Source organism: Panthera pardus, unplaced genomic scaffold (genome assembly GCF_024362965.1).
Source record: "Panthera pardus isolate Hobbes unplaced genomic scaffold, ASM2436296v1 HiC_scaffold_2, whole genome shotgun sequence".
In the NCBI taxonomy this organism is placed as follows: Eukaryota; Metazoa; Chordata; class Mammalia; order Carnivora; family Felidae; genus Panthera; species Panthera pardus.
The window spans coordinates 77,994,188-78,021,706 of NW_026526765.1; the positions used below are offsets into that span (position 1 = coordinate 77,994,188).

At 33.9% G+C, this 27,519-nt stretch overlaps 1 long non-coding RNA gene across 3 annotated transcripts in view; it reads right to left on the bottom strand.

Annotated features, from left to right (window-relative positions):
* Positions 1–27,519, bottom strand: part of LOC109267647 (uncharacterized) — a 153,244-nt gene that overhangs the window by 14,255 nt on the left and 111,470 nt on the right. For 2 of the 3 annotated variants that reach the window (XR_008423788.1, XR_002080214.2), the window contains 3 exons: positions 21,678–21,739; positions 21,425–21,499; positions 10,877–10,988 (listed from right to left, as the gene is read on the bottom strand). This is a non-coding gene — a long non-coding RNA (uncharacterized LOC109267647). The remainder of the gene's footprint in view (positions 1–10,876; positions 10,989–21,424; positions 21,500–21,677; positions 21,740–27,519) is intronic. The other variant, XR_008423789.1, reaches the window with a different exon arrangement.

The following is a 27,519-nucleotide window of genomic DNA, read 5'->3' on the forward strand; positions in this document are numbered from 1 at the left end:
CGCTCTGTGTCTCTCTGTCTCTCAATAATAAATAAATAAACGTTAAAAAAAATTAAAATAAAATAAAATAATGTACGTTTTACATTTTGATTGACATCATATTTCTTTCCAAAAACATAATACCAAATACTGAATGTATAATATACAACATACATGGTGTGTTGCATTTATGACTTCTTTTACAAATCATCTGTAATTATTTATCTTTGACATACACAAGGAAGAGGAGAACCATGTTTTATCCTGAATAGTTATGATAAAAACAGTTGAAATGTCCAATTTTTTGCCACTAATTTATGATTCAAATATAATTATAAAGTCTAACATGAATTTGGTTCTATTCTTTTTTGTTAATTCCATTCTATTTAGGTTCCTATTCCCTTTCTGGTGTCAAATATTTAGCTACATTTTTTAAGAATGTAAGATCAGAAAATTCTTACAGTTAAAATATTTCCTTACCTCCTCTCAATTTTCCATTTTCAATCTCTCAATTATTGTTAATTATATTTTGTTCTTCTATTAACATAGCTTACTTTATCTTTAATGTTTATCATTTTAAATAAGACATTAAAATTTTCCTGCAATTATCAGTTTGACTATATAATTTGTCACATCATTAGGAAAAAATACAGAAATTGACATGCTATCATTTTCTGTCACCTCTTTCTCTACACTTTTTAAAATATAATTTTTACTTTGTCTCTATTACATCTTTGTGGTAAACTGTGTGAAATTGGTATTTTTGTAGATGCAACATTTTTTATATCACCTATCCTGTATGAGTCAATCTGTTATATTCTGTTATTCATAATTCACAAAACTCTTTAGCTTTAGGTCTATATTTAGATATATTGTGTATTAAAAATGCAACACTGTTACTATAGATTTTCACTTATTTATTGTTGACCTCACTGCAAAAGCCTTATGATAGTGATATTTCCTGAGTTCATGTAGCGATCACAATTATTGGGTTTTCAACATACCATCCATCCTAAGAATTTTGACAATTATAATGTTCCTAGATTTTTGCACAATTTTGCATGTATGTAAGTGTATATTTATTGTGATATAATTTAAATACATAAAATCCACCACTTTAAAGTGAAAAATTGAGTGGTTTTTAGTATATGGCCAAGGTTGTACAACCATCACAAGTAATTTTAGAATATTTAACACTCCAAAAAGAAACCCCATTCCAGTTATCAGTCACTTTCTCTCCCCCTTCCCCTTTGCACCCAGGGGGAAAGTATACTTTCTGACTATATGGATCTGCTTAATCTGAATATCTTATATAAATGGAATTATAAAATATGTGGCTTTGGCTTCTTTTACAGCATAATGATTCCAAGGTCCATTGATGTTGTAGTATGTATCAATTGTTTATTCTTTTTTTATAAGTGAATAATATTCATATATATTTATAAAATGAATTTTATATAAATATATATGTTTATATATTGTAAGTTCTATTAATATAATTATATATTACATAATTGTATGATTATAGTATAATCTATATGCATATAAAATATATAATATAATATATATATGTATTCATATTAATATATATTTTTTCATCTGTTGATGGACCCTTCGGCTGCTTCAATCTTTTAGCTTTTATGAATATTGTTCTAACATTCATGTATTAATTTCTATTTGAGTACCTATTTTCAATTTTTAATTGTTATTTGATGTCTATATACCAAGGAGTGAAACATTAAGTTATGTAGCAAGTCTAACTTTTTGTGGAACTACCAAACCATTTTCTGTTTTGACTGAAATCATATTTCCACAAGCAATGCATGAGAGTTCCAATTACTCCACATGTTTGGCAATGCTTCTTGTTTTATATTTGTTTTTACATTATTATACCATTTCCTTTTTGGTTTTTGTGTGTGCAGTGGTAGCACATTATGTATTATTTTGGTTTTTATTTCCTAATGACAATGATGCTGAGTCCCTTTACATGTGCTTATTGGCCATTTGTATATATTCTTTGGAGAAATATCTATTGAAATACTTTTCCCATGTTTAATTGATGCATCTTATTACGTTGGGCTATGAGAGTTCTCGATAGATTTTGGATACTAGACTTTTATCATATGTATTACTTGCAAATATTTTCTTCCATTCTGTTTGATACACAAAAGGTTTTATGTTTGATGAGTTCCAGTGTATCGTAATTTTTCTTCAGTTGCTTCATTTTTGGTGTCCTATCTCGAAAACTCCGTAATATGATATTGCAAAGATTTACAACTATGTTTTCTTTTAAGAGTTTTATAATTTTGTTGTCATGATTAAAAATAATGTACATATGTGATCAATTTTGAGTTAATTTTTATATGTGGTAGAAGGTAGGGGTTCAGATTCATTCCTTTACACATGAATATCCAGTTGTCCCAGCAACTAGATAAAAAGATGGTTTGTTAAAAAGGTGATTATTTTCACCATTAAATTTTCTTAACACCCTTGTTGAAAATCGACTGACTATAAAAGGGAGGTTTTATGTCTGGATTCCAAACTCTATTCTATTGTTTTGTCTATCCTTATGTTAGTAACACATTTTATTACTGTAGCTGTGTTACTAGGTTTTGAAGTTGGGATACATAAGTCCTATAGATTTCTACTTTTTCTAGATTTGTGTGTGGGGGGGTACTATTCTCAGTCTCTTAAGTATCTATGTGACTATTAGGATCATCCTGTATATTTCTGTAAAAAAAAAAGTAGTTGGAATTTTGATAAGAATTATATTGAATATGTATAGGAAGTATTGCTATCTTAACATTAAGACTGCCTATCAATAAACATGAGGAGTCTTTCCATTTATTTAGGTCTTTAATTTCCTGTGGTTTTACGTGTACAAATTTTTTACCTCCCTGTTTAACTTATTCCTAATTATCTTATTTTTCATGCTATTATAAATGGAATTGTTTTCTTAACTTTATGAATGAATTATAAATTGCTAGCATATAGAAATATAATTGAGTTTTGTGCATTAATTTTTTTGTCTTGCAACCTTGCTGAACTTATCATTTTATTATCTTTTTGGATTCTTCAAGAATTCTTATGTATAAAATCATGTCAGCTGCAAATAGGCAAGCAAAAGAAATAAAAATACTCAGACTTGATTGTAAAAAGTAAAACTATCTCTTATCGCCCTGTCTAGAACTTCCAATACCATGTTGAATAAAATGGACAAGGGCAGACTTTTTTGTCTTTTTCCTGATCTTAAGTAACAGCTTTCAGTTTCTCAGAATTAAGAATGGTGTTGATTGTGGATTTTCTGTAGCTATCCTCTATCAAAAACATTTTTCTGCATCTACTATGATAAATATGTAAATATTTTTCCATTTCCCCCATTATTTTATAAATATGGTATATTACATTGATTTCTGTATGTTGACCCATCCTCACATTTGTGAGATAACTCCCACTTGTTTATAGTATATAATACTGTATTACATATATATGTATGTATATATATACATCATATATATAATCCTTTAAATTTGCTTTTCTAATATTTTGCTGAGAATATCTGTGTCAATATTCATAGAGGACACTGGCATACTATATTTTCTCGTGAGAACTTTGTCTGACTTTACCAAGATAATATTGGCCTCCTAAAATGAGTTAAGAAGTGTTCCTATATTTCTTCTTTTTAACAAATAGGTATTTAAGAAGTATTAGTGTTACTCTTCTAATTATTTGGTTGAATGTACCAGTGAGGTCATCTGGTCCTGAATGATTCTTTGTAAATTTGTTTTTATTACTAATTCAATCTGTTTATGTCTTTATAGAAATGGACTATCGTTTAATTGTTTGGCATATACCTCTTTTAAACATTTCCTTATAATCCACTTCTATTTCTGTAAAGTCTGTAGTTAAGATACATTTTTAATTCCTGATTTCAACAATTGAAACTTTTCTTTTTCCTTGGTTGGAATTGGGTGTATCTTTGCAAAGAATCAGTTTTTGGTTTTGTTCAATTTTCTCTATATTTTATCTTTGCTGTTGTCTAATATTTACTTCTTCCTTCTTTTTCTTGCATTGGATTACTGAATTTTACTCCGTTACTATAAAGTAGGAGATTAGGTTACTGATTTGGGATGTTCGTTTTTATTGGAAACATTTATAGCTGTAAATGTCCATCTGAGCACTAATTTTATTGCCTGCAATAAATACTGATATTACCAAGTATTTTGTAATTCCACTATGGTTCATTATTTGACTCTTTGGTTAATTTGTTGTTTAAGAACCACATATTTTTAAATTTCCTAAATTTCCTTCTGTTACTGATTTCTAATTCCTTTATTATGCTCAGAGGACGTACTTTATATGATTTCCATCCTTTAAAATTTTTGAGGCTTGTTTTATTAAGAAACATATGGTCTATCCCAGAAAATGTTCTTTGAGTATTTGAGAAGAATGTGTTCTTTTGTTGGGTAGAATGTCTTTTAGTTCTAGTTCACTAATAATGTTAAAGTCTTCTATTTTTTTTATATTTTCTGCCTATTTATTTTATACATTATTGAAAATTGGGAATTGAAATGTCCAAATATTATTGAAATATCTCTTTCTGCCTTTAGTTCTTTCAATTGTCCACTTGATGTTGGTGCATCTGATGGTTTCCCACAGGTCTCTGAGGTTCCATTTATCTTTTTTCATTCTTTGCTTATTCCTCAGACTGGATACTCTGAATTTATCTTTTGTCAGGTTTGCTGATTCTTTCTTCTGCTTGCACAGGTCTGCAGTTGATCTTTTCTACTGGATTTTTATTTCAGCCACTGTAGTTTTCAACTGTAGGATTTATATTTGATCCTTTTTTCATAATTTCTATCTCCTTATTGATATTCTGTGTTTGTTGACAGAACATTCTCATGTGCTCCTCTAGTTATTTAGACATGATCTCCTTTAGCTCTTTGAACACATTTAAAATAGCTAATTTACAGTAATTGAGGCTTCCTTGGGGATGGTTCCTATTGATTTTTTTTTTCTTTTGGATGGGTAATACTTGCTTGGTTCTTCATATATAACATAATATTTTGATGAAAAATGTGTGTTTCAAGTAATGTAAGGTACAACTCTGGAAATCAGATGCTCCTCCTATGCAGAGTTTGTTGTTGCTGCTTACTTTTTTGTTATTTAGTTAATGACATTTCTAAACAAATTTTAAAGTCTGTTTCTTTATAGTGTGTGGCCATTAAATTTATTTTAGTTTGGTTAGTGACCAGATAATAACTAATTATGGATTTTTAAAAATTCTTGGAATAAATCCCCCAGTCTTTGCTGAGGGGCTATGTGTGACTGTTAGGACACATCTTCAACACACAACCAGGAATTTTGAACCCGGACTTAACCTTCATTTTCTGCTGTGCAGAGCCTCAGGATATATCAAAGATCTATATATCATTAAGACCTTCTCATGTTTTTTTTTTTAATTCCCTAAACATGAACACAACTCTTTGAATGCATGATGTTTCCTAGGAATATGTCAGGTTTTTTTAAAGCCCCTATACACATCTCATTCTTCACCTTTCCCTTTTAAGATTTTGGTTAATCTGGGGTTCTTGGGTGGCTCAGTCGTTTGAGCGTCTGACTTCGGCTCAGGTCATGATCTCACAACTTGTGAGTTCAAGCCCTGCGTTGGGCTCTGTGCTGACAGCTCAGAGCCTGGAGCCTGCTTTGGATTCTGTGTCTCCCTCTCTCTCTGCCCCTAACCCACTCGCATTCTGTCTCTGTCTCTCTCAAAAATAAATCAACATTAAAATTTTTTTTTTCAAGATTTTGGTTACTCTTTTGTGTGCCCAACTCTTCTAAATCACTCTAGGCGGTCAGGGTGTTATAACATTTGACAAATACCTCTTGGGGAGAAGCTTTTAGCACTCAGCAAGTTCAAATAAGGTGAAATAAAATAAGTTATTTTAGTAGAGTCTTCCAGAGAACCACAACTCGGGTCAAGTAATTACTATTCTTTGGAAATAAAGTTTGGAAAGAGCTGCAGTGCTATTGTGCTTCCTCTGATACCAGGAGTATGGCCTATTATCTTTCTAAGGCTACTCTTTAGACATCAAGTAGTGGATGAAACTAGAAGAAATGAAATACCACAAAGCATGTTGTTGATGCTAAGATTCAGCCATTCCATTTTTCTTGATGAAATGCCACCTCATGGCTGAAGTCTCAGGTTAATTTTTGGAATTCTGACAATTTGTGGCTACTTTTGTGGCTTTTTGGAGCGTCTTTACTCCATCATGTTCACATCTCTCACTCCACCTTTCATTTTCATTCCTAGTGATGTTTTTCTCATTCTTAGTTTACTTAGCTTGTCAAGATCCCTTTTTATTTTATTATAATATATTAAAAATTAATTTTATTTTTAGATTTTTCCATTGTACAACAAACTTGAATGAAAATACCTGAATTTCTTAGATTTGATTTCCAAAAGCAATTTATCTGATATATGCATTTAGTTTCCTTTTTATCCTCAGGTAGCATTTTTGCATAGCTGCCCTCACATATCTTTTCCATATATAGTATCAATATCTAAGATAAGTTCTGTCAAAATGGTTTTTCTGGTAAAACATTCATTAATTTTTTTAACATTTATTAGTACTTCCTAGGTTCCAGTGGTTATGAGAATACATAATGAAAAATAATTCCAACTATCCCTACCCTAATTCAGCTTGTATTTTATCAAGGACAGACATAAAATAAAATCCTAGACCCTGAACTGCAGACCGGTAAAATACCTTGAAAGGAGAAGAGATGATAGGTCCTAAGTTGAGAATTTGAGAACACAGTTCCAAGTCTGTTACAATCATTGAGAAATCTTGATGGCATGAACGAGGATGACGTCACTGAGGTGGTAATACTGGACATCCATGTAATCCAAGACACTTGTCCATAAACTGAAATTGCGACTTGATGGGTTAAGCACTGTAGATTTTATCCATCTCTTCCATTGCAGGAGATTTTGGGGAAAAGTGTGTTCGATAGTGTCAATACTTACCTACTCAAAAACCTTTTATCTACATATTTTCTTGACTGAGCTCATCTTTTACTATGAAAGCTATTATTTTCAGATATTAGCTTTTCCACTCTCCATTACAGTGAGCAAATACATACTTTAGTCAATCTTGATTAATATCACAAAAAGAAAAAAATTGCCTGCTGAGGGGATAGTTTATGGAAAAAAACTTATTCTCTAAACTTAAAAAAATGATGAAAATAAATTCATCTCTTCTTCAGCTAGATGTGAGATGCCCATGATTTGAAATAGTAGGAAATAAGCCTAGAACTCAAGCTAACATTTAAGGAGGCTAAAATTTGAGTTAAAAATAGCAGTTCTAATGATCTAAATCCATCTGCAACTGTATTTCAGGACTCCCATTATATTTCTGGTGAGAAATTCTTAGTAAATGTGCTCTCGTTGATAGAAAATGACAAGGATAACTCATTTGTTACTTGAAATATCAGTTTGTATTGTAATTTACTCCTAATCATGGGTAGATGTTTTTGTTAACATTTGGTCAGAGACAATCAATCTCCCTCTTTCTAGCCATTACTTTCACTGTGACAATGTCAGAATTCAACGCGCATAGGTAATCAGAATATTAAAAGTAGAATAAACAGATAACAATATAGAAGAAAATAATGCTGAGTATTTTCCAAAGTTAGAGAGTAAACCACAAATCTAAGAGACAGCAAAACTATGCATATCATATTTAACTTGTTAAAAACCAATGATAACCAATGAAAAGAAAAAATATTAACAACCATGACAACAACAATATACTATTTATAGAAGGACAAGGATTAAGAATTATAGCAATCTGTTCATCAGAAAACCTTAAACAAGACAGGAGAGTGGTATCTTTAATGTGCTGAATAAAAAAGTGGTCAATGAAGAATTCTATATCCAGTGAAAACATTATTCAGAATTTAAGGAGAAATAAATGCTTTCAAAGAAACAAAAACTAAGGGAACCCATTGCTATTAGACCTACAGTGAAAGAAATGTTTGAGAATGGTCTTTAGGAAAAAGGGACAGGATCATTCAGAAAATAGAACATCAGAATATTGAAAATGGAAAAAAAATAAAAGTACATATAGTATTTTTTTCTTATTTGTAGTTTTTGAAAACATAACTGATAAAAACCAGGCTGAATTATATATTAGGTGTTTACAGCATAAAATTCAGGAAAACAATGGCATAAGGGATGGAAGAGAGAATAGGTTTTACACAATTAAAAGTTTCTTACACTGCACACAAGGTGATATAATATTATGTTACAACTGTTGCAGGTTATTTTTAAATGTATATTGTGAACCCCAGAGCAACCAGTAAAAAATGTGTTAAGATAATATAACCAATAAAGTAGATTAAATGGGCTCATTAAAAACTGCTAAATTAAAACCAGAGAAGACAGAAAAAGAGAAAAAAAGTTACAAGGAAGGATCAAATGGAGAAAATAGAAAACAGATAACACGATGCTACAATATAATCCAGTCACATCAATAGTCATCGTGAATGTCAATGATCTAAACCCACTAGTCAAAAGAGAATCTTATATAAAACAATAATGACCCAACTATATTCGTCAATAAGAATCCATTACAATTATATGATACTGATAGGTTATGTATGGTAAGAGGATGAAGAAAGATGCAATAATTAACCAGAATAAATCTCAAGAAACTATATTAATTCATATAAATTACATTTCAGTACAAGAAACTTTTTCAGAGATAGATAGGAAACAAATGATGAAATGGGTAAATTTTACCCAAAGACTAAAGAATCCTAAATTTGTATCCATGTGTCAAGACAGTATCAAATAGGATGCCTGGGTGGCTCAGTTGGTTGAGTGACTTCAGCTCAGGTCATGATCTCACGTACTGGATGTGAGCCCCATGTTGGACTTTGTGCTGACAGCTCAGAGCCTGGAGCCCGCTTTGGATCTGTGTCTCCCTCTCTCTCTTCCCCTCCTCCACTCACACTCTTGTCACTCTCCCTCTCTCTCTCAAAAATAAACAAACATTAAAAAAAAGTATCGAAACCCATGGGGAAATAATGGATAAAAACAAAAGGAAAAATAAATGGATTTTTAATTATGATTGGAGACATTAACATGCCTCTCTCAGAAATTGACAGAACAAGTGGCCAGAAAATGAATAAAAAAATAGATAACCCCCAAACAACTGTCCATCACTTGGATCTCTTTGAGAGTTCTGGAGCATTCCATCTAACAGTAGAATACACAGTCTTCTCAAGTACAAACGGAGCAGACATCTATGTAAACTGCATCCAGGAGTATAAAACAAACCTTAATAAATTTAAAAACAGAAATTACTATAATACGCTTTTGGACTGAGACAAAATTAAACTAGAAGTCAATATTAGAGAGGTAGCCAAAAAATCTCCAAATATTTAGAAAATAAAAATCACATCTATCTAATCCATGAGTTGAAGAGAAAGTCTCAAGAGCAATTTAAACTAGCTGCCTTTTCTTTATAAGTATCCTCTTAGCTTTAAAGAATAGTGATGGATATAGCAGCAGTGACACACTGAATGGTAGTTATACATGTATGCTAGAGGAGTTTTCAACCTCTCTTTATATACTTCCTGCCCACATACTCAAGATGGGTCTTCCACAGTATCATTTTGGGTGGTAATAAGAATGAATATCAGATTTTGATCACTCCCCTTTCTTCCCCTCTAATACTGGGAGAAGTGTAGATATTATAGAGTTTAAGAGTGGTAGTGATTTTTAAATTTGTTTTCTTTCTCGACCTGTTAAGATATAATGGTAGGTGTTGAATTTCTGCTACTGTGTTTCCTTGCTTATTTGTATCTGTTTTAGTAGGCTTTCACTAAGAAGTTTCTTTCATTCAGTTTCTCTTTCAGAAAATTTTCCAACTGTTTTCAGCTTTTTTTAAATTATGCCATATTTTGTTTACAGTGAAAGGTTTTACATTCAACAGTAAGTTTATAGCATTTTGTAACAAGATTTCAACTTGACCAACTCAATAACTTCATGGGCCTAATTTCAAGATGAATCATCAATTTCCAATGTAACTTGGTTGGGAAGGAATCTGGTATGAAATGAAAAGTCATTCAGAGTTGGGGGTGATTTCTAAGCCCACTACGCAATTCTTAGTCTAATCACAGAAGAAAAAAAAATTAAGAGATTATTTACTCAGCCTCTTCATTACAGAGAGAAGGTGGATTTTTAGAAGTACTACATTAGGAGCAACAACTAATAATAACAATTTCTAAATTTGGCCCATTATATTTTACTTTTATCGCCTTTCATCTTCTTTATACCATTTTAAATAATATTTAATCTTACAAGGAAGTTTTGAAGATGTAGTTTCTGATATAACCATTAGAGGCCATTGCTCATGTTTGATACATGTAGCCACTTCAAATCCTGTCATGACTCACAGTACCTTTCATCATTATTTTCTCTTAAACTCCCTAATATATTTAAAGGTTTTATGTAGTTTAAAGGGTAACCATAACTTCAGTTAGTGAAGCGATCCAAAAGGATTATTTCTCATTATGTTAGTTATTTTCTATTGTTACTTCTTCTGAATCTCTGAAAGCCTTTTTTCCTTCCAATTTTCCTTTGTTCTTAGGTAACTCTGAAATTACTAAGCATCAAATGTAGTATAAAACTTTCATTTAGCAATTCAAATATACTAAATGCCTATTAATTACAATTTAAAATTACAATAAGGGAGCTTCCAATTGGTGACCACGTGGAGCTGCAGGGAGAGTGGCAGCCTGGCGAGCTCAGGGAAGCTGCCTGCCCTTGCTGCATACCTCCTCTTCCCCATCTGGCTGTTCCCGAGTCACATCCTTTGTCACTCACCTCGTGATCTGGGCAGTCCAAGATGACAGCATAGGAAGATCCTGAATTCACCTCCTTGTATGAACATACCGAGTCTACAGCTACATGTGCAAAAATTCCCTCTGAAAACGACCTGAAAAACAGAAAACAGATGAACAACTTCCTCACAACAAACAAAGGGCTGCATGGAGACAGGAAGATGACAGCATAGGAGGATGCTGGGCTCACCTCATCCTGCAGATCTCTTAGATTCCACCCACACCTGCCTAAATAACCCAGAAAACTGCCAGAAGATGAGCAAAATGGACTTTCCGGAGCCAAGCATAGATAAGAGTCCCACAGAAAAGGGTAGGAAGGGCAGAGAGGCAGCGCATGCTACATGGACTAGTGAGACAGAGCCGGGGCGGTGGAGGGGCAGCCCGCAGGGCAAGGCAGAGCCCCTGAAGTCTAGCTTGCAAAAGCGGAGGGGCCAGACTGCATGAGTTCTGACAACCAGCAGGACTTAACATGTGGAATGTTAAAAGTCAACAGCTCTGCTCTTGGAGAGTGGGAGGGCGAGAGGACACCAGGAGGGAGACTTGTTGAGCCCCTGAAGGACAGAGTTCAGTAGGGGAACAAAGGCGCTGGCAAGCGCCATTTTCCTTTCCTATCCTCCAGTTGAAATTCCAAAGGGAACTGGTTCCTGTCACTGAACTTGCTTGCAACCCTGTGCTTCTGTGAATCCATCCATCCTAAGAGTCTGCCTCCCTCCCAGTGCTGCAGGGTCCCTCCCACAGGGGACCACTGACCCCAAGGCAAGCTAAGCCTAACACTCCTGCCCCTGTGCACCTCGCGGATTCACCCCAGCTAATATGCCCTGGGCCAGATCCCATAGAGGCAGCACCACAAGCATGGCAGTGTGGAAGTAGCCCAGACAGGGGTCACACCACTCCACAGTGAGTCCTGCCACTGGGAGAGGAGAAGATAAGGTACACACCAGTCTGCCTGTGGCCCCGCCCACCAACGCAAGTTACTCCAGACGGCACAGCAGAAGTGCCCTGCAGTTTGGAGCCACCACAAGGACTAACAAAAATGACGAAATGGAGTTTCAAAAGAAACTCCAGGAAGCAGCTACAGCTAACGAATTGATCAAAAACGATTTAAGCAATATAACAGAACAAGAATTTAGAATAATAGTCATAATTTAACCACTGGGGTTGAAAAAGTAGAGAGGACAGCAGAGAATCTATTGCTACAGAGATCAAGGGGCTAAGAAATAGTCATGAGGAACTAAAAAATGCTATAAATGAGGTGCAAAATAAAACGGAGACAGCCATAGCACAAATTGAAGAGGCAGAGGAGAGAATAGGTGAATTAGAAGATAAAATAATGGGAAAAGAGAAATAAAAAAATCCAGGAGTATGAAGGGAGAATTAGAGAACTAAGTGATGCAATCAAATGGAACAATATGCGTATCATAGGAATTCCAGAAGAAAGAAGAGAGAGAGCAAGGAGCTGAAGGTGTACTTGAACAAATCATAGCTGAGAACTTCCCTGATTTGGATAAGGAAACAGGCATTGAACTCCAAGAGGCACAGAGAACTACCTGCAGATGTAACTTGAATTGATCTTCTGCACAACATATCATAGTGAAAGTGGCAAATACAAACATAAAGAAGGAATTCTGAAAGCAGCTAGGGATAAACAGGTTCTAACTTACAAAGGTAGACACATAAGGGTAGTAGCAGACCTATCCACTGAAACTTGGCAGACCAGAAAGGAATGGCAGGAAATCTTCAATGTGATGAACAGAAAAAATATGCAGCTGAGAATCCTTTATCCAGCAAGTCTGTCATTCAGAATAGAAAGGGAGATAAAGATTTTCCCCAACAAACTGAAGGAATTCAGAATAGGGTATCAGAATGGATTTCAAAAAAAAAAAAGACCCATCTATTTGCTGTCTACAAGAGACTCATTTTAGACCTGAGGACACCTTCAGATTTAAAGTGATGGGATGGAGAACTACCTATCATGCTACTGGAAGTCAAAAGAAAGCTGGAATAGCCATACTTATATCAGACAAACTAGACTTTAAATTAAAGGCTGTAAAGAGATGAACAAGGGCATTACATAATAATTACAGGGTCCATCCATTAGGAAGAGCTAACAATTATAAATGTCTATGCACTGAATATGGGAGCCCCCAAATATATAAAACAATCACAAACATAAGCAACCTTATTGATAAGAATGTGGTAACTGCAGGGGACTTTAATACCTCACTTACAACAATGGATAGATCATCTAGACACAGGATCAATAAAGAAACAAGAGCCCTGAATGATAAATTGGATCAGATGGATTTGACAGATATATTTAGAACTCTGCATCCCAAAGCAACAGAATATACTTTCTTCTCAAATGCACATGGAACATTGTCCAAGATAGATCACATACTGGGTCACAAAACAGCCCTTCATAAGTAGAAAAGAATTGAGATCATACCATGCACACTTTCAGACCACAATGCCATGCAACTTGAAATCAACCACAGGAAAACGTGTGGAAAACCTCCAAAAGTATGGAGGTTAAAGAACACCCTACTAAAGAATGAATGGGTCAACCAGGCAATTAGAGAAGAAATAAAAAAATATATGTAAACAAATGAAAATGAAAATACAAAAATCCAAATGCTTTGGGATGCAGCGAAGGCAGTCTTGAAAGGAAAATACATTGCAATCCAGGTCTATCTCAAGAAACAAGAAAAATCCCAAATACAAAATCTAACAGCACACCTAAAGGAAATAGAAGCAGATCAGCAAAGGCAGCCTAAACCCAGCAGAAGAAGAGAAATAATAAAGATCAGAGCAGAAATAAACAATATAGAGTCTAAAAAAACTGTAGAGCAGATCAATGAAACCAAGAGTTGTTTTTTTGAAAAAATAAACAGATTTGATAAACCTCTAGCCAGGCTTCTCAAAAAGAAAAGGGAGATGACCCAAATAGATAAAATCATGAATGAACATGTAATTATTACAACCAATCCCTCAGAAATACAATCAATCATCAGGGAATACTCTGAAAAAGTATATGCCAACAAACTGGACCACCTGGAAGAAATGGACAAATTCCTAAACACCCAGACACTTCCAAAAGTCAAACAGGAAGAAATAGAAAACTTGAACAGACCCATAACCAGCGAAGAAATTGAATCAGTTATCAAAAATCTCCCAACAAATAAGAGTCCAGGACCAGATGGCTTCCCAGGGGAGTTCTACCAGACATTTAAAGCAGAGATAATACCTATCCTTCTCAAGCTGTTCCAAAAAATAGAAAGGGAAGGAAAACTTCCAGACTCATTCTATGAAGTCAGCATTACTTTGATTCCTAAACCAGACAAACACCCAGCAGAAAAAGAGAATTACAGGCCAATATCCCTGATGAATATGGATGCAAAAATTCTCAACAAGATACTAGCAAATGGAATTCAACAGCATATAAAAAGAATTTTTCACCATGATCAAGTGGGATTCATTCCTTGGCTGCAGGGCTGGTTCAACATTCACAAATCAATCAATGTGATACATCACATTAATAAAAGAAAAGAACCATATGATCCTGTCAATCGATGCAGAAAAAGCATTTGACAAAATTCAGCATCGTTTCTTAATAAAAACCCTCGAGAATGTCGGGATAGAAGGAATGTACTTAAACATCATAAAAGCCATTTATGAAAAGCCCACAGCTAACATCATCCTCAATGGGGAAAAACTGAGAGCTTTTTCCCTGAGATCAGGAACAGGACAGGGATGTCCACTCTCACCGCCGATGTTTAACATAGTGTTGGAAGTTCTAGCATCAACAATCAGACAACAAAAGGAAATCAAAGGCATCAAAATTGGCAAAGATGAAGTCAAGCTTTCGCTTTTTGCAGATGACATGATATTATACATGGAAAATCCAACAGACTCCACCAGAAGTCTGCTACAACTGATACATGAATTCAGCAAAGCCATAGGATACAAAATTAATGTACAGAAATTAGTACATTATACACTAATAATGAAGCAACAGAAAGACAAAGAAATTGATCCCATTCACAATAGCACTAAGAACGATAAAATACCTAGGAATAAACCTAACCAAAGATTTAAAAGATCTGTTTGCTGAAAACTATAGAAAGCCTATGAAGGAAATTGAAGATGATACAAAGAAATGGAAAAACGTTCCATGCTCATGGATTGGAAGAATAAATATTGTTAAAATGTCAATACTACCCATAGCAATCTACATATTCAATGCAATCCCAATCACATGTGCACCAGCATTCTTCTCGAAGCTAGAACAAGCAATCCTAAAATTTGTATGGAACCACAAAAGACCCCAGATAGCCAAAGTAATTTTGAAGAAGAAAACCAAAGCGGGAGTCATCACAATCCCAGACTTTAGCCTCTACTACAAAACTGTAATCATCAAGACAGCATGGTATTGGCACAAAAACAGACACATAGACGAATGGAATAGAATAGAGACTCCAGAATTGGACCCACAAAAGTATGGCCAACTCATCTTTGACAAAGCAGGAAAGAATATCCAATGGAAAAAAGACAGTCTCTTTAACAAATGGTGCTGGGGGAACTGAACAGCAACATGCAGAAGAATGAAATTAGACCACTTTCTTACACCACTCACTAAAATAAACTCAAAATGGATGAAGGACTGAAGGTGAGACAGGAAACCATCAAATCCCTAGAGGAGAGAGCGGGAAAAAACCTCTCTGACCTCAGCTGCAGCAATTTCTTACTTGACACATCTCCAAAGGCAAAGGAATTAAAAGCATAAATGAACTATAGGGACCTCATGAAGATAAAGCTTCTGCACTGCAAAGGAAACAATCCACAAAACTAAAATGCAGCTGACGGAATGGGAAAAGATATTTGCAAATGACATATCCGACAAAGGGCTAGTATCTAAAACCTATAAAGGTCTCACCAAACTCCACAGCCGAAAAACAAGTAATCCAGTGAAGAAATGGGCCAAAGTCATGAATAGACACCTCTGTAAAGACATCCAGATGGCCAATGAAAAGATGCTCGACGTCACTCCTCATCAGGGAAATATAAATCAAAACTATACTGGGATAACACCTCACGCCAGTCAGAGTGGCTAAAATGAACAAATCAGGAGACTATAGATGCTGGCGAGGATGTGGAGAAACGGGAAACCTCTTGCACTGTTGGTGGGAATACAAACTGGTGCAGCCGCTCTGAAAACCAGTGTGGAGGTTCCTCAAAAAATTAAAGATAGATCTACCCTATGACCCAGCAATAGCACTGCTAGGAATTTACCCAAGGGATACAGGAGTGCTGATGCATAGGGGCACTTGTACCCCAATGTTTATGGCAGCACTTTCAACAATAGCCAAATTATGGAAAGAGCCTAAATGTCCATCAACTGATGAATGGATAAAGAAGTTGTGGTTTATATATACAGAATGGAATACTACGTGGCAATGAGAAAGAATGAAATATGGCCTTTTGTATCAACGTAGATGGAACTGGATAGTGTTATGCTAAGTGAAATAAGTCATATAGAGAAAGACAGATACCATATGTTTTCACTCTTATGTGAATCCTGTGAAACTTAACAGAAGACCATGGGGGAGGGGAAGGGGGAAAAAAAAGCTAGAGAGGAAAGGAGGTAAATAATAAGAGACTCTTAAAAACTGAGAATGAACTGAAGTTTGATTGGGGGTGGGAGTGAGGGGAAAGTGGGTGATTGGCATTGAGGAGGACAGCTGTTGGGATGAGCATTGTGTGTTGTATGGAAACCAATTTGACAATAAATTTCATATTAAAAGAATAAAAATTACAATAAGTATTCTGCTTTAGTTTAGAATCTTGAAGTCTAGGTTTATTTAAGGGATTTTATAGTTTATTATAATAAAATGATTAGGTTTATAATTTTATAGTATATAATATATAAATTATATATGCTATATAGTTTATAATATAAATTTTGTATCATATGAAGAGAATGTAAACATTAATGGTGGTAACCTATGGATCAAAAGCTAACATAATCCCATTAAATATACCTGTGGAAAAAATAGACGAAGAGACATTTCCAAAATGTTCAAAATAAGAATACTGGTGATTTAGTTGAAGCTTTCTTTGGTTGGGTGTAGGACATTAGTAAAGTTTTGTTTTAAATGTATTTCACCAATGGTCATATTCCAAATGACTTAAAAAAATCAAAGAAGGGAAAATTCATTGTGGGGACCTCCTTAGGCTGCTGGTAACTGGCTGTCTGTTATCTGTGCATTTGTTTGTCTTTAATTTGTCAATTTGAAATAATGATTCATGATAGGTGTGCAAAGATTTTACAGAACATCACAGCATAGCTGCCACTTGGGCAGTTTATTACTTTCTTAGGAAGTTCCAATATACTGCCTCATAACAGTCCTTTCAAGCCCATACCATTGCCATTTAACAGATGAGAAAAAAAATGCCTTGAGTGACATCACTCAAAATGGCTTTGGTGGCACGTTTTGTTGGTGGGGTGGGAAAGAGGAAATGATAGGATATTTAATTGTGAATTAAGAGAAATTCTCCCATCTCCTTGCCTGTCCAAAGTGTTGGTGATCCATGTGCAGTAGTGACTAAGAAAACATGAGTTTCTTTCTCCCTAGGAAGGTTTGAAAAGGCTCTTCCAGGGCACCTGGGTGGCTCAGTCGTTTAAATGTCCGACTTCGGCTCAGGTCATGATCTCGTGGTTTGTGGGTTCAAGCCCCGCATTGTACTCTGTGTTGACAGCTCAGAACCTGGAGCCTGCTCCCGATTCTGTGTCTCCCTCTCTCTGCCCCTGCCCTGATCACACTCTCTTTCTCAAAAAATGAATAAACGTGAAAAACAAAATTGAAAAGTCTCTTCCAGAATCATACTAAAGTGGTAAGACGCAGGTTGCTTTGGTTGTAAAGCCAGAGAGATAAAGTATCAAGCACTTATTTACTTTCATTTCAAAATTAAGCAGTGAACAGTGAACCTAGTATCCTGGAGGAAGCAAGGATTCCCAAAAGTTACTGTAGAAAAATGCATTTTCTAAAGACTATCATATGAGCAATCTGGTGATCAAATAAATACTAATGCAATTAGTGACATGCCACATGACAAATGTATTTAACAGCTTGAAAGTTGGGGGATAACATTTATATATAATTCTAAAAATAAATATATTAAATGTGGAGAAATCAAGATTAGGTCTCAGACTACCCTGCCTTTGTCTCATCTACCATGAATTTTATCTCACAATAATTCCATCTCACAAAATCCCACTGGATGGAAACAGAAACTAACTATTTTGTTGCAATCTAAAATATTCTGCAGACTAAAACTCATGGTTTCGGTTGATTTCACATCTGCCTAATATAAAATTCATTTTTTTGTTTGTTAAGGAGGATACAGCTTTCAAGTAACAATGAGGACATATACTACACTGACACCTTTTCAAGTCATAGGAAAATGGGGTTGATTATTTCTCACATGTTGGTCAAGGTCACTGAGGAAAACATAGTATAAAAAGTTAATATGGTAGGAAAGACTTGACATCAAAAATTAAATAATGTTTGATATTGAAAAAGATATATTATCCCCATAGCTCTGCCAAACTTAGTGTCTACACAAATTATTATCTCTCTTTTAAGTGTCAGTAAATTATAGTTATGTAAGTTACAGTTCTCTAAGGGCAGCTTTAACTGCTTTCTGTTACTTAGAAATTTCCTCTGTTTTACTTCTCTCAGTCAAAATGACTTCAATTTTTACAATGCCATTTCCTTTTATGTCAGAATTGTGTGCCATGGCATAGGATTTCCAACTGAATATACCTTTTCTCTTTCTCTCTACAAATTATATATACCAAATGAATATCTTATGTATAACTTGCTAAAATAAAGGATGTCACTTTTCATTTGCTCAAGGATACTGATATTCTTTGTACTAAGATTTTAGTACTGGGGTACCTGAGTGGTAAGTTAATTGTGCAACTCTTGATTTTGGCTCAGGTCATGATTTCGTGGTTTGTGGGATTGAGCGCCACGTCAGGCTCTGCACCGGATATGCAGCCTGACTTGGGATTCTCTCTCTGCCCCTCTGTCTCTGTCTCAAAATAAATAAATAAATAAATGTAAAATAATAAATAAAATCTGAGTACATATCTTCACTGGCAGAATTATCAAAGTTTGCTGAATACAAGAAAGTTCACTGTGGAGATGATAATGTTAACTCCTAAAAATTCCTGGATTAACACTATAGTGAGCTTTTACTCCTAGAATAAGAGAAATATATTATGACTCCTCTACTCCTATTTATAATTTTATTAGCAGCAGAAATTGTCTAAAAAATTGCTTTATATATAAATTCAGCCCATTAATTATGGCAAAATTATTGATATTGTTGCAATTATACTGTCAACTCTCCTGGACTCAGTTTCTCTGTGCTTTACCTATAGTTGTGCTTAGAAGTAACTTTCTAGAATCCACATTTCCACTATGTGTTCTAAAATTACTGAATAAATAAGAAAATTATATACCTCAGTATTTGTTTAGAATATGGATATCATATGGATGATACAGCTGATAAAAAAACATTAGATCTTTATCTGTACAAACTTAATGGTTGGAGTTTGGGGACTATGGTGGCAGTGGTGGCAACACAGATTTGGGTCTTTCCAAATCCTAATTAGACCAACTACTGGGGAATCCAAAATCTTCTGGACAACATATCCAGAAACTAATGAAAATGCCTTCACAAACTCCGAGATGAAAGGTGGTCACCATGAGAGCAGGGGTAGGAATGGAGAGCTTTCAGATAATGATGCAAGATTAACAACTGTAAAAAGAAGGTCTGGGTAGGAAGTGTCTTGGTCCACATGCCAGTTGTGAGAAAAATCTGACCTGGCCAATGAGCCACCCCTCAATGGAGTCCTAAAGTGGACAGAAGTCAAATGAACCTAGGACTCCATATCAGGCTTAGTCTTCGGCTGGGTGCAGCCTGGAAGAAGCAGGGCTGTAGAGCCCAAAAGAAACAGGCCTTGGTCTGTATGTGATGGAACTAATAGGGTTACAGCTGGAGGCTGAAAGTCAGCTATACTCCCCATAAAATGCTTCCAAAGAGATTCGAGCAAAGCACTTTAATGGCAGTAGCAATCTACCCATTACAACTCATACATGCACTTTTCTAAGTTCTTGTATGGTTTTCTGGGGCCTCTTTCTGAGGAAAGTTACTGACTGCTTTTTTTCCACTGTTGTAATTGGAACCACAACGGGGTAGGAATTCCAAGATAACCTTTTAAAAAGATAGATATGCTTCAGATATTGGAACTTAATTTCTCTTTTTCTTAGAACACTGACACTAGATATTGACTTGCCATATGTGACCATGAGGTAAACAGCGATAAGAATGTAGAAAATACATAAAGGGAAAAGAGGGCATTGTAAAAATTAAAATAAGTATATCTGATGAAGCTAAACACAGAAGTTCCAGTCTCTATGATTCCAAAAATCTGAATATTTAAGATAAAAATATAATTAATGGAGAATTAAAAGTTAAAACTAGACAGATGAAGTAAAAATTGAATTCAAGCATATCCCCAAAACGTTATAATTATGCAAAGGAATTATAAGATAGAAAACACAAAATAGAATTTGAACTATAGAGATAAAAAAATGGTCCATTAGGCTTCTAATAATCATTTCAGAAATTTACAGACAACTTAATATACCATTTCACAAGACAATACCAATAATTTTTCAGAACTAACTTAATGTGTTATCCAACTAAATAACAACAAAACTGTAATGGGTTTCAAATGGGTCAAAAGCTAATTTCCACTAAGACAGAATCAAAATGACTGACTTAGCAAGTAAAAAGGATGGTGGTAATAAATAACATTTAGTGATAACATTCTGATCACAGCGAGCAAAAATGTGTTATTTTAATAAAATCTTAAAAGTGCTGAAGGGAATTTACTATGAAAATTATGAATATAATTTTATTCCAGCTGCACTATTATTAAATAATGTAAGTGAAATTAAAAGTTTTAGATGTAATGAAAGCCAGATAATATGCCATCCAACTCAGCAAGCAGGAGAGGAGACCCAGAGGGAAAGAACGGGGTATAAGAAGTAAAGAAAATGGTAAAATCTATGGAAATAAATATTTAAATATAAATATAAATATATAACATCCATATGTTATATGTATGTAACTACTCTGTAAATATATTGACAATAACTCAGTGTGGGGTGGTTAAAAATACACTTTAAAACCGCATTAGTTTAAGTCTTTCAAAATACTATTTTCTAGCACTACAAGAGAATAAAAATATCTATTATTTCGACATCCTCTAAAGATTGTTTTAATAACTAAAATAATCTCAAAAATCTCTGTCAAATTGATAGAATCAAAAAAAATGAATAGAATACAGAACACTTATTTTTGAATAGATCTCAGCATATGGATATTTTAGGTAAGGCATTTGTTGGGCAGGGTATCCTATGCGTGGTAGGATGTTGAGTAGCATCCCTAGACATACCTCGTTGATGCCAGTAGCACCCCTCACTGTCACTGCTGGGACAACCAAAAATAGCCTCACTTGAGAACCAATGATCTAAAATAAAGCAGAAAAGGAGAAAAAGAAAAGATGACCAATAGAAACAGTATACATGTTAAGGACAATTTCACATATATTAGTGATCATAATGTAAGGTTTAAAAATCACTCATTTAAACAGACTCTTGAAATGTATTTTTAAAATTACAGCAATACACTGTTTCAAAAGGTCTTACCTAAATCATGATTCAGAAGGGTAGAAAATCAAGGAATGGGCTGAGAAAAATTGTAGACAAATCTATAAACGAAAGGCAATATAATAATCTCATGAGGATTTAAACAGAAGAGTATAGAAATAAAGGACAGTATCTAAATATAATTACTCATCAAGATATAAAAAGCATGTATTGTAACATACCTTTTACAATAGACTAAAAATTTTAATACCTGAATGTTAAAATTCAAGTAATAAAAGTATATTTAACATCAATTTGTCTCAAAATGAACCAGCCAGGAGAAAAAATAAGTATTAAGAACACTGATTTAACAGCAGTTTATACAGAATACATATTAATATTCTACATATTATAAATACATATTTTATAACACGAAATACAAAATGTATATATTTATATCTACATATATAGCAACAAATATGCATTCATATGATGACATAGATAGATCTCAATATGTTAGTAATAACCCCACAACCACTATCAAACAGAACCCTTTTCCAAAATGTGATCATCTTTTAGGGCACAGAAAGTCATATTTATAAGAAATGGTGACAAAAATAGTAGTCATCACCATACAAATCCTCTTCTTTAAAAATAATATAATTCAATTAAAAAATCACTGATTTTAAAAAGCCCCTCCCCATCCTGTTGCATTTTGGGAACTTAAAAATAAATACATCTAAAAAGCTCTTCCAGTAAAAATGAAATCATAATCGGAATTACAAAATAATTGTAGATACAAAAAAAATGAAAGTAAGAGCATGTTTCTTCCCCTAAACCCTCTACTCCTATTTTCATGGTTGAGGAAGAGACCCACACATTGGTGTAACATCCAGCTTCCTCATTAGTCATTCAGTCCATCAAACGCTAGCAAAAGAAAGCACAGAGCTAGAGTAGCTTTTCTCCTAGAGGAGCAACTAAAACCCTCTTATAAAACAACTGGGATTAAGCCCAGTTCTCCTAGAAACTTAGAGTCCTCAGGATAGGACTGAACACGGGGCCAAAACCTTACTTTCCCTTGGACCTCTATATACCCAATGAAGAAGAGAAACCCAGAAACTCCCTGGGTCATATGCCATATTACTCAAATCCTTCCTACCAGTATCTGCAAAAATCCATTAGAACAAATCTCATTATGTCTTTGTTTATCTCAGTTACCAAGAAACTTCCTAAATTGCCATGTTATCTTTTTATCTAAATATTACTTGTTTTTACACCTGAATCCAGTAAAGCTTTATACATCTCTATTATTTCTCCTTTTGCAGTCTTATATCAACTTTTTAAAATGTTTTACTCTATTCCTTGAAATTCAATGTTATGCATAAGAGTTTTGCATAAAATCTTTATACTGTCAACATATTACCTGAATGGTCCCTTCATTCATTTTGTTCAAATTGCAATTCAACTATCACCAGGATGCAGTAATTAGTATGTGAATTCCCTCATAGTGTCTCTCATGGATGGCTTTATTTTTCTCAGTTGTGGCTTTATTTTTCTGAGTCCTTATATCACTGTTTTGTAAATGAACTAGGTATTCTTTTATTTTTTCATTTCTATTTGGTAAATTTTATTTATTTATTTTTGAGAGAGAGAGACACTGAGCACAATTTGGGGAGAGGGGCAGAGAGAGAGGGAGAGAGAGAATCCCAGATGCAGATCCTGACGAGGAAATTGAACTCATGAACCATGAGATCATGACCTAAGCCGAAATCAAGAATTGAACACTCAATCAACTGAGCCACCCAGGCACCCTCGTATTCTTATATTTCCAAAATAAAATTTAGAACATATTCCCACCTTTTTGGTAGCCATGTTCAAATATAATCCCCAATAATTCTCATCTCTTGGTATTCACACTTTTGTGTAGTCCTCTTCCACAATGTGGGAAGTGATAAAAGTGTGAGTTTCAGAGTAGGTCATTAAAGACTTTGAACCCTCTGCCTTTTTTCTCTTGAATCACTTGCTGTGAATCTGGCAGTCATGTCCTGAGGACCCATAGACCAGCTCTATAGACAAATCCACAAGTCCATATTTTTACTAACTGAGATTTTCTTCCACCCATCAGCGTCAACTTGCCAATCATATGAGTGAGCAATTTTAGAAATAAATCTTGCAGGTCCAATAAAAATAACTCTGATGACCCAGTCAAGGATGACATAAAAGTTGCAACGTCATAAGAGAGATTCCCAAGGCAGAAACATGAAGAAATGGTACTCTTAAATGCCTGACCAACTCTCATAAATATTTGTTGTGTTTTTATGGTCCTAAATTTTTATTTAATTGCTGTACAGCAAAATTTAATACAATCATTTTTCCTAAAATCTCCAGCTCTGTTTCTCAGGTCATCAAGCTATATTAACCACCACATCTCATTGCCATTATCATATGCTGGTCCTGGGACGTCACCCTTGATTTTGTAACGATTTTAGCTACTCTCTCACTTTTCCTCTTTTACATACCACTTTGATAGTAATTCTTGGAAGCTTTGATATATACACAGATAATCCTTTCTATACTCTAGCCATTCATTCTTTAAACTTTGATCCTCCAATTATTTTGTCCATATCCTTCCTTTAACCACTTACTCCAATGGTTATGCCAAAGAGTTTACAATTGTCAATTACTGTAATTTCTCTATAGTTTCAATTTCATGTATCCTAATCTGTGACCATCAGCTCCTCTCTAACTCAGTGTAGTGCCCAATGCCCACAATTCCTTAACCTTTTTAAAATCTATAATCCATGATTCCCCCCTGACTTCTCCCATTCTTCAGTCTTTTGATGGCCTAAGCTCTGACTTGTACTAGAGTACCATATGCAACACAAAAGTCCTTGTGAAAGTCAATGATGATATCTCAGTGCTTAGTCCAAAAGGTAAATTTTCACATTTACACGTCTCACATTTCAAACCTCCCATGGCCTTTGATACAACTGATAGCTCCTTCCTTGATGCACTTTTTTCATTTTATTTTCAAAACACCAGATTCTCTTTGTGTTCTTCTTGACTAGTTGTTCTTTTAAAATCTTTGTTTGGTGGTTTCTTCTCTTTTATCTGAACTTACCTAAATTCTTCAGGGTTCTGCCTTTGGTACTCTTTTCTTTCTATGTTGTGTTTTTTGGAGGTGGCATCCATTCTAATGATTTTAATAACATCTCTACGTTGACAAATTCCAAATTTATTTCTCTATCATAAACTTCTCTTGAACTGTAAAAAATCCCAACTACCTACTCCACATTTCAAGTTAGATGTGCACAACTTTTCTCATACTCAACACATTAAAAACCAAAATTCAAAATATTTTCTTCCTTTGCATACAGATCACCTCTTCTCCACTGCTAATCATCCATACATTTGGCAAGTATTGTGGAATCATACTGTGTACTCTATTCCTCTGTCACACCATATCCAGTCCATTAGTACATCCTATATTCTCTACTTTGAAAATGTATACAAGTTATGTCCAATCTCATTATTGCTACCAGCTGTTCACAGACACCATTATCTCTGAAAGCATTTCTGATTCTTCCCTATGTCCCTTTAATCTGTACTTAACAATAGCCAGATTTATTATCTAGTTATGTAGTCTTGGCTAACTTCTGGACTAACTCTTCTTTCTTCAGTTTTTGTTTAAATGCCACCTTTTCAGTGAGACATGCTCTACCTTTCCTATCTGACATCTCATTGGATCACCACTTCCCTCCCAATCTCTTATCCTCACTTGTTTTAGATTGTCTATGGCACTCTTCACTTTCTAACATAATCATGCAATTTTATTATTTTTGTTCTTTTTATTTCTTATTCTTTCCACTGCCCCCACCACCAAAAAAAAAAAAAAAAAAAAAAAATACTGTGAGCTCCATAGGGGCAGGGGAAATTCTGTTTCTGTTTTTTAATATTGACATATCTCAAATATCTAAAATGATTACTGTCAAAAATTAGACAATACATAAATATCTTAAATAAGTTAATAAAGTATTGCAGGTCAAACTGAAGGATGTTAGTAACTATTTAGAATGTAATCTTGCTATGTGAATACATGTAACAGAAGCAGTTGAAAGACTGAAAATACATTAAGCATTAAAATAAGTAATCTATAAAACAGGAAAATTAAGTGAATAAAAATGCAGATATCATTGTAGTAGAATAAAAACTATTTCTGTGAAATATGAATAAAATAGGTAAACTTTTTATAGTCAAAATCAATGAAAGTATATGTTCATATGTAATGTTAGGAATAAAAATGGAAACATAGAGGTAAAATATAAATGACAAAAAAGAATATTATGTCAACAGCTTTTTGAAAATTAGGTGAGACAGATATCATCAAAATATTAACTTATTGAAGACCAAGAAAACCTAACTATATCAATAGATAAAACAGAATTAACACATAATCCTAAACTATGACAAACAACAAAAAAACTCAGATGATTGAAAGCTGAATTGTTTTTCTTTCTTTCTTTCTTTCTTTCTTTCTTCTTTCTTTCTTTCTTTCTTTCTTTCTTTCTTTCTTTCTTTCTTTCCTTATTTCTTTCTTTCTTTCCTTTTAAGTTTATTTATTTATTCTGAGAGAGAGAGAGAGAGAGGGTAAGTGAGGGAGGGTAAGAGAAAATCCCAAGCAGGCTCCGTGCTGCCAGCAAGGAGCTTGATGAGGGGCTTGAACTCACGAACTGTGAGATCATGACCTGAGCCAAAATCAAGAGTTGGACACCCAACCAACTGAGCTACTCAGGTGCCCCAAGAAGCTGAATTTTCTAAATTCTTCTGAAAACAAGTACCCCTATAGATCACAACAGAAACAGAAATAAAGATACGCAAGTCAGTTTTTGAGACTGATATGACTATCATAAACTACTGGCATTCAATATAAGAAAAACCAGAGAGTTCCTTTAAAGTATTTAAAAAATATATTAGGCAAAAAATCCAGCATTTAAAAAAAGCAATCTACTCCAAGGAGAGGTTATTTCAGAAATGCAGGAATGCTTCAGTGTTCAAGAAAAAAATAAAAATTTTACAAAGGAAAATTTTATTCAATCAGTACATTATTAGAAAAAGTTCGTTATTCATTCATGATAGAAATATCTAAGAAACTAAAATTGGAAGGAAAAATCTTAACCCCTCCCCAAAATAACATGTCAAAAACTTTAATAAATATAATGTCTAATTTAGAAACTCTAAAAGCTAATTAATTGATTAATGTCCAAGTCAAGAAAAGAACACTACCTCCTGAGAAACTCTTGCATGTGACTAAAAGTATAAATATATAAGTATACATCCATATGTGAACAAATGACTAATATATGACATAGGAAGAATAATGTGTGTACTTGATAAAATATATCTGTACACAATGACATGGATAGATGCTAAAAGCATAATGATATCAAAAATATCTAAAATGCATATATAATCAATATATTAAATCAATAAAATTACATAAAAGCCCTTTATGCACATTGACTGTTACCCATCATTTGTTACATCATTAAAAATATATACATTTTTACTTTTTCATTTCAAAAGATGTTTATTTAATCATAAATAGTTTACTTTAGGACTTAATGCTTCGCTTTTTCTTTGAGTATGAGTCTATTGTATAATTCCATATAGGTTTCTTTTCTATTTTATAATACACAGCATTATAGACAATTTCCAGTTTATTTTATTTACAGCAAGAATTTAAAAACATCTCCATATCAATCCAAGTATAATATAAGATGCTTCTAGATTTGTATATGTTCCCCCAATTTTATGAACGTGTCTTTCTTGTGCTAAACTTTTTAGGGGGGATTTTTCAAAACATGAAATTTAGTTGTAGGAAAAAAGTATTGTTTATTTGCAT